The 8,690-nt window shown below is 47.4% G+C and overlaps 2 non-coding genes across 2 annotated transcripts; one reads left to right on the top strand and one right to left on the bottom strand.

Annotated features, from left to right (window-relative positions):
* The first annotated feature begins 6,213 nt into the window (after positions 1-6,213).
* Trnac-gca lies at positions 6,214-6,285 on the top strand. Its single transcript has one exon. It is a non-coding gene; the product is annotated as a tRNA-Cys (tRNA).
* A 1,996-nt stretch (positions 6,286-8,281) lies between these two features.
* Trnac-gca lies at positions 8,282-8,353 on the bottom strand. Its single transcript has one exon. It is a non-coding gene; the product is annotated as a tRNA-Cys (tRNA).
* Between the last annotated feature and the right edge of the window lie 337 nt (positions 8,354-8,690).

The following is an 8,690-nucleotide window of genomic DNA, read 5'->3' on the forward strand; positions in this document are numbered from 1 at the left end:
ACTCAGCGGATTAAAATGCCTGCAAGCAGGCACAGGGGACAGGGGTTTGGTCCCTGGGCTTGCTGTGCTGGCCCTGCCCCTCCCAGGGCGCACTGAGGTAGCAATTAAGACTGGGCCCAGGGCTGGGGAGATGGCTCAGTGGAATAAGGGCTTCCCTGGCAAGCACAAGGGCCTGAGTTCAATCCCCGGTTCTGAAAAAAAAAAAAAAAAAGACTGCGCCTGGTGGCACACACCTGCAATCCCAGCTCTTGGGAGGCTGTAAACAGGTGAATCACTGAGTCAAACCTAGAAGTGAGACCCTAAACACCCTATAGACCCTTCCCTAAAATACACACAAACACACACACACACACACACACACACACACACACACAAATATTTTGGGCTGGGGAGAAAGCTCAGTAGAATAAGCGCTTGCTGGGCAAGTGCAAGGTCCTGAGTTCATTCCCCAGTACCCCCCAAAAGTCTCAAAATTATAATGAGGGGGCTTGGGAGATAGCTCGGTGGTCTAAGCGACTGCCTGGAAAGCGCAAGGACCCAAGTTTGATCCCCAGTACCACATGATGTACCATGCCAGACACTTAGACAGGGCATGGTGGTGCACACCTGTAAGCCCAGTGCTGGGGAGGCTGAGACAGGAGGATCACTATGAGTTGGAGCTAATATTGAGACTCTACCAAATAAATATTTTAAAAAATTATAGTGAACCAAAAAACTTATAATAAACCCATTAACTGTTGAAACAAATACTTTTTTCTTTCTTTTTTTTTTTTGGTGGTGGTGCTAGGGATTGAATTCAGGAACTTGTGCTTGCCAGGCAAGCACTTATTCCACTGAGCTATCTCCCCAAACCCAACAAATGCATTTTGAGATGAGGTTTCCCAGAGTTGCCAAGGAAGCCAGGGCTCAACTTGTGTCTCCCCTGCCTCGGCCTCCTGAAGTGCGTGCCTCCGAGCTGGCTAAATGGCATCCCTGTAATTGCTTGTCTATTTGTATAGCCGTCCCAGGGATTTCTGGAATTACAGGAGTGTGCAACCATGCCAGGCTGGATTATTTATTTAGCCTTACTGGGGATTGAACCCGAGTTTTTTTCCTAAGCTACACCTCCATTCTTTCTTTTTTTTAAGTATTAATTTTTTTATTCAATTCTTAAATTTTTATCGGAGGGGCCGGGGAGATGGCTCAGTGGAATAAGCACTTCCCTGGCAAGTGCAAAGGCCTGAGTTCAATCCCCTGTACCGGGGAAAAAAAAAATTTACCAGTACATTTGCAGTAAACAATAATTTCATTAGTCCTGGGGCATTGGATTAATTGGTACATGTACATAACACAGCTTAATTATTTTTATCTTCCCTTCCCTTCCACCTCCATTATTATTATTATTTTTTAATTTGTTTTCATCTTTTTATTTATTTATTTATTTATTTATTTGTGTGTGTGTGGCCAGCTCAGCCCACCAGGGGGCGGGGCTGGCTGGCATGTGGTGCTGGGGATTGAACCGCGGTCCCTGTGCTTTGCTAAGCTTGTTCTAAGTAGGTGCTTTAGACCACTGAGCCATCTCACCAGCCCCTCCATTATTATTACTATTTTTTTTTTTGAGGCAAGACCTCACTTAAATTACTAAATTGCTTAAATAGGGCTGGAACTTTCAATCTTCCTGCTTCAGCCTCCCAGAGTGCTGGGATTTTAGGCACACACCACCATGCCTGGATAAATACCATTTCAAAATAGAAAAAAATTAAAATTTTCCAAATATAATAATAGAGTAAGAAAAATGGATATACTAAAGCCGGAGAGACAGCTCAGTAGACTAAGCGCCTGCTTTGGCAAGCCCAGGGACCTTTTTTTTTTTTTTTTTTTTGGCGGAACAGGGGGTTGGACTCAGACCCTTGAACTTGCCAGGCAAGCACTTATTCTACTGAGCCATCTTCCCAGCCCCAGGACCGGGGTGCGATCCCCAGTCCCTCGAGCCTGGGTCCCACATGCTGCACAGGCCCGCCCTGGGGTGTGCTGAGCAGGGTACTGAGTCTGGCATGGTGACACACGCCTGTAATCCCAGCACTGGGGAGGCTGATAGCAGGAGGATCACTAGGAGTCCTGACTGTGTAGTGAGACCTTGTACCAAATACATAAATGGAAAAAAAAAAAGGAAAATGGATTTACTTTGCATTTTGAGGGAAATCTCTTTACATCAGGCTTAATGAAAAAGTGCCTATTGTTCATGTTTCTATGTCTAATCTGTTGGTATCACACAGCAGGTGGAAAGCTGTGTGTACTCATGAAAGAAATGAATGAAACGAGCGTGTGTAGAAAATGTTTAGGTTGGTAAGGTGATGCACGCCTGTAGCCCCAGCACCCGGGAGGCTGCGGCGGGAGGGGCACCATGAGTTCAAGGCCAGCCTGCACTACACAGGGAGACCCTATCCCTAGGAAACAAAAACAAAACAGTAACCAACCCCCCCAAAACCAACAAAAAGAAAAAAAGCTAAAAAACAAAAGTTTAAATTGAATATATTGGGGCTGGTGAGATGGCTCAGTGGTCTAAAGCACCTACTTGAAACAAGCTTAGCAAAGCACATGGACCGCGGTTCGAGCCCCCAGCACCACATGCCAGCCAGCCCCGCCCTCTGGTGGGCTGAGCTGGCCACACACACACACACACACACACACACAATAAAATTAAAAAAAAAAAAGAAAGAAATTGGAAGATTAAAAAAAGAAAAAAAGAAAAAGGGTTTTGTTTGTACATTTCGATACATATACTGGCCACCCAGAGAAGCAACTGCTCCTTGAGCTTCACAGCACACCACAGGACCCAGCACGTCAGAGATTGAGACTCGTTTCCTTACTTGCAAGCTGGCTTGGTCCAGCACAGCACAATGCATTCTGGGTAGTGTATTTGCTCAGTTAGCCTTATAAGTCCTTTGCCTTGCCAGCCATCTTAAGAGCAAGGTTCATAGAAGGGCCTGGATTTGAACCAGGGACTTCTTGCTGAGCCAAAGGCGGAAGATTATGGTTTAAATGTAGTGTGTAATAACTGAGCTTGGTGGTACATGCCGAGAATCCCGGTTTTCTAGGAGGCAGAGACAGGAGGATCATAAATTCAAACTTGGGCTGGGCAATTTAGTGACTCAGACTGGCCTTGAACTTACTGTGTAGCCCAGAGTGACCCTAGAACTCATGATCCTCCTGCTTCAGCCTCCCAAATTCTGGGACTACAGGTGTGTGCACTTTGCCCTAAAACTTTAGGAGCTACTTTGAAACATGGGTGCATACTGCAGTCCTTGTTCCTCTCAGGCGCTGAGTGTTTTCTCTGAACCTTAATCATGCAAGGATCCAAATCAGGTCTGGGCTCCAGGACTGCTCCTTTGAAAGTAAAAGTAATTCGGATGTGTCACAACCATGTGCCACCTCTCCACAGTGCAGCTCATCAATGTGGACTGCATATACCTACTAAGAGAAAAGTACAAATTTTATTTTATCTTTAAACAGACAGTACTTTTTTATGTATTTAGTACAGGGTCTACAAGGTCTCGCTATGTAGATTGGGCTTGTAGTGACCATCCTGTTTTTAGCCTCCCAAATGCTGGGATTACGGGCGTGCACCACCAAGCCCAGTCTTAATCTCACCATCTCAGTGTGTCCTAGGGGAAAAGTAAATATTTTATTTATTTTTATTTCTTGTATTTTTAGTGGGACTGGGGAAATGGCTCAGTAGAATAAGTGCTTCCCTGGCAAGTGCAAAGGCCTGAGTTCAATCCCCGGTTCCGCAAAAAAAAAAAAAAAAAAAAAAAAAGAGAGAAATTTATTTCTTGTATTTTTAGGGAAGGGTCTCCAGGGTGTTCAGGGTCTCACTACTAGATCACACTCATAGTAATCCGCCTGTTTACAGCCTCCTAAGAGCTGGGATTACAGGCGTGCACCACCACCCCCAGTCTCAATTGCCATCTCAGCTCTCAGCGTGCCAGGGCTGAGGTGGGGCCGGCGGGGCAGGCCCAGGGATTGAACCCCAGGCCCCTGCGCCTGCTTGCAGCAGTGCTTTAATCCGCTGAACTATTTGGCTGGCCCTGGAAAAGTAAAAATTAAAAATAAAAATAAAAAAGAGTGTCACCCTCCTGAGACCATCAGGCACACCCATGGCAGCAAGGAGGGCTGTGTGCTCAGTTGTGATTCCACCAGCCAGGTGGCCAGGTCGGGGGGGGGGGGGGGGGGGCCATCAGGCACACCCATGGCAGCAAGGAGGGCTGTGTGCTCAGTTGTGATTCCACCAGCCAGGTGGCCAGGTCGGGGGGGGGGTGTGTGCGCGCAGTGTGTGATCGGACCATGTCACCTTTTCTCTTTGTCACCTGTCATGTTCAGTGGGCTCACCTGGGCCTGAACCCTAAGCCGTGGTAATGTATTATTCGCTGAAATCTTTGTTTCTTAAGTAAACTGACAAAGCACGCAAAAAATAAAAATAAAATAAAAAGCCAGTGGAAAATCAGCAACGCTTTGCCTGTGACCTCAGCCCTGAGCCCAGCCCTGAGCTGCCCAAGGGGTGCTGGGACTAGAGCAGCCTCCACCACGCCCCCCGCGGTGTCCTTTCAGCTGCTGCCTTGTTTTGTTTTTGAGAAACCAGGAAGAAATTTTCTACATCCTGTTTTATTTATTTATTTTTTTCCAAAGGACTTTTTTTGGTCTTATTTTCACTATTTTCTTTTTTTTTTTTTTTGGTACCGGGAATAAAACTCGGGGCCTTGCGCTTGCTAGGCAGGCGCTGCGCCACCGAGCCACATCCCCGGCAAGCAACCGCTTCCTGTTTTATTTTTATTTATTTATTTTTTATTTTTTTGGTGGAACCGGGGATTGAGCTCAGGCCCTTGCGCTTGCCAGGCAAGCGCTTATTCCACTGAGCCATCTCCCCGGCCCCTTTGTTTTATTTTTTTAATGAGCATTGTTTTATTCATTTCCAAAGAATGCTATGAATATGGTCTACATAGAAACAAAATGGTTACATATATATAAAATATGCACACATATCAGACAAACATGTACATATACACACACACACACACACACGCCTACTCTCAAAAGTACAAAAAACTTTCTAATTTAAATTAAACTTTCTAAATTTTAACACAATTTCTCAATACAAAGGTAAAGTTTTTTTTTTTTTTTGTGGTACTCGGGATTGAACTCAGGGCCTTGTGTTTGCCAGGCAAGTGCTTATTCCACTGAGCCATCTCCCCGGCCCCAGCAGGTGCTTATTCTACTGAGCTATCTCCCCAGCCCGATGTATTTATTTTATCTTATTTATTTTTTATTTTGGGGGGCCTGAGGATGCCTTGAGGGCATTTCTGGTTTCCTGTAAGAAACTGGGTTCGAAGCAGAGCATCTTGAGCCCGAATGCTTTGTTTAAGCAGGCACTGAAACAACTGAGCTAATGCGCAGGCCCCCTATTTTTTTTATTTTTAAAGAGAATAAAAGTAATAGATGAGACATTAGAAACGACACATCCCATTTTGTAAGAGGTGTTCTCCACCTTGTTAGGCGAGAGCACAGTAAGGGGCTGCGGATACACAGCTGAGCCTGGAGGAGGTAGGCTGGATGAGGGCGTGGTTAAGCAAGCCTGTAATCCCAGCCCTCGGCGGGATTTTTTTTTTTTCCCCCTTTTGGTACCAGGAATCAAACTGGTGACCTAGCACTTGCCAGGCAGTCACTGTGCCGTTGAGGTACACCCCCAGGCTGAGATAGGAGAAACCAAAAACCCAGAACAAAAACACTAATACCTAAATTCTTGTTTTCAGGGGCCGGGGAGATGGCTCAGTAGAATAAGAGCTTTCCTGGCAAGCACAAGGGCCTGAGTTCAATCCCCATTTGTGCCAATAAATAAATAAATAAATAAATAAATAAATAAATAAATAAAATAAATTCATGTTTTCAAACTGCCATGTTTTCTGGGCTTTTTTTTGGGGGGGTCTTATGGTGCAGTCAGAGCACTCTTAAGCTAGCCTCCAAGTCAAATAGATCCTCCTGCCTCAGCCTCAGCCTCTTGAGTGCTGGGATTACAGATCTCTATCACCACATCTGGCTTGAGTTGCTTTTGTTTGTTTGTTTGAATTTGTGCCTTCTCACTAATAAATTTCATTCATTGCAGAGGTATTAATTTTGAACAAGCTTCAGTATGAGCAAGTAGCAACATATAAATAGATGTCTCAATACAGAAGGAACAGTGGGGGTATAGCTCAGTGGTAGAGCATTTGACTGCAGATCAAGAGGTCTCCGGTTCAAATCCGGGTGCCCCCTGGGTGATTGCCTGTGTTTTTCTTTTCTTTCTTTTTCTTTTGTTTTGTTTTGTTTTGTTTTTTGCAGGGGAAGAACTGGGGATTGAACTCAGGCTCTTGGGCTTGACAAGTGCTTATTCTACTGAGCCATTTCACTGGCCCCTCCTGTGTTTTTCTTAAAAGCAATGGGCTATAAATGAGAACATCTGGAAATGAATGATTTCTGCATCCAAAACTCCTTGAAGCTGTCCTTTGACACACCAAATTTTCTCTTCTTGAAAGCTCCTGCTATCAGAGAACTAGAGGGTAGCAACCTTTGCAGGCGGAATGGGTATGAAAGCCCAAATGCATGAGAAACACCCATACTGCAGATTGGTCAAGTGAGCACACCAAGTCATCCCCTCCTTAAACACTATTTACCACAGGGCTGGGGAGATAGCTCAGCTGAATATGTGCTTGCCTGGCAAACTCAAGGGCCTGAGTTCAATCCCTGGTTCTTCCCCTGTAAAAAAGCCCAAAACAAGACACTATTCACCAACACTGCCTTTGTTTTTATTTTACTTATTTTTGAAACAGGATCTCCATGTGTGGTTCAGGCTTGCTTTGAACCCACTATGTAGCTCAGGCTGGCCTCAAACTTTCAGAGATCCTCCTGCCTCTCAGCCTTCCAAGTCCTGGGTTACAGGCCTGTGCTGCCACCCTCCCCTTTTAATGTTAACTATAATTTGTTTTGGGCTAAAAAGTGGCGAGTCAGGGTTAAAGAATTCCTTCACCGAGCTCATCCTTGGAGATCAGGAGGACGAGGTTCAGGTGGAAGAGGACTGGGACGCCGGCTCGCCCTCTCCGCACAGCTCCGGGCAGGGCTCACTGGTCGGGCTCACTCTCCAGCCCAGCACCAGCTCCCTGCCCAGGCCGCAGCTCCAGCAACGGGAACCAGAGGGGAAAATGAACGGAATATTCTCGGGAGTCCCCAGGGATGACACGGCCAGATTCCAAGTTTTAAATATCACCACTGCCCCCTGACCCAGAAGCATGCCTCTGCCCTTCTCCCTGATTTTTCCTTTTTGGGCAAAATCTCACAGAGCGACTGGTCTTGCTTCTCCCTCGCGCTTACTTGCCTCCAGCCCGGGGCGCTGCTGTCAATCATGCGGTCATCTTGTCCCGTCTTCAGGGCCTTTGGAATTAGTGTGGTGGCGCTCAAAGTGTGGTTCCCGAGCCCGCACTACCAAGACACTGTTCAAAATGCAAATTGTCTACACTGGGCATGGGGGCCCACCCCTGGAACCCCAGGACTAGGGAGGCTGAGGCAGGAAGACGGCCACGAATCCGAGGCCAGACTGGGCTAGGGAGATTCTGTTTCAATAGAGCTCCCAGGTAATTTTGGTGCGCACTCAGTCTGAGAACCACTGTCTTCCTTTGTATCGGGTTGCAGCGGGAAACAGTTTTATTTTTGTAGCTCAATTAAAATGTGTCAAAAAAAATAAAATAAAATGTGTCTAGAGACGGGGGAGATGGCTCAGTAGAATAAGCGCTTACCTGGCAAGTGCAAGGGTCTGAGTTCAATCCCAGGTTCCAACAAACAAACAAAAAAAAAATTAAAATAAAAAATAATAAAATGTGCCTGATAGAGCCGCATGTGGTGGCACATAGCTATAATATGGGACTCAGGTGGCTGAGACAGGAACGTCGGCACAAGTTAAAGGACAGCGTGAAGTGCTCTAACATTCTCTAAGTGCTTTTTACTCTGTCATCCACAATAAAGACAGTTGGGGTAGGGGTGGGGCGGGGTTCCTCACTTGGCCCAATCAGAAGTGGAAATTTAACCTGGGGGACCCACCTGCTCGCGGCTGGACGCGCGCCCACACCCTTTGCAGGCACAAAGCAAAACCGGTTCCTGCTAACGCTGAGAAGGACAAAAGGACTTATTTTCCCTTGTTTTGTTTCGATAGGATACAATGCTAAATCAAGCGCTCAAAGTACAAAATAAATGATAGCAGTTGAGAGAGGAAAAGTCTCCAAGGGGGCACCCGGATTTGAACCAGGGACCTCTTGATCTGCAGTCAAATGCTCTACCACTGAGCTATACCCCCGCGCCGCTGCAGCGCCGGGATGCGACTCTTTTCGGCGCTGCGAGCGCAGCGGCCGCCACGCGACGGGGAGCGAGGTGGAAGTGGGTGAAGGCAGAAGGCGTCAGAGGACGGCCGGAGCGCCGGGTCGGGGGACGAGTCAGCCCCGCAGCTCGCGGGCGTGGGGAGAACGTGGGCGCCCCGGGCCGGCCGGTCGGAGCAAAGTCCCGACCCGGGCGCCTCGGCCGCCAGCAAGGCCGCCCTCGACGGCGGGGTCCCTGCGTGTCCTGGGCGCAGGGTGTCCCCGGCAGCGGCGGGCCAGGTCTTGGGGTGCAGCGTGCGCCCCCCGGGGGCGTCGGGG

Source organism: Octodon degus, unplaced genomic scaffold (assembly GCF_000260255.1).
Source record: "Octodon degus isolate 3935 unplaced genomic scaffold, OctDeg1.0 scaffold00056, whole genome shotgun sequence".
Taxonomy (NCBI): domain Eukaryota; kingdom Metazoa; phylum Chordata; class Mammalia; order Rodentia; family Octodontidae; genus Octodon; species Octodon degus.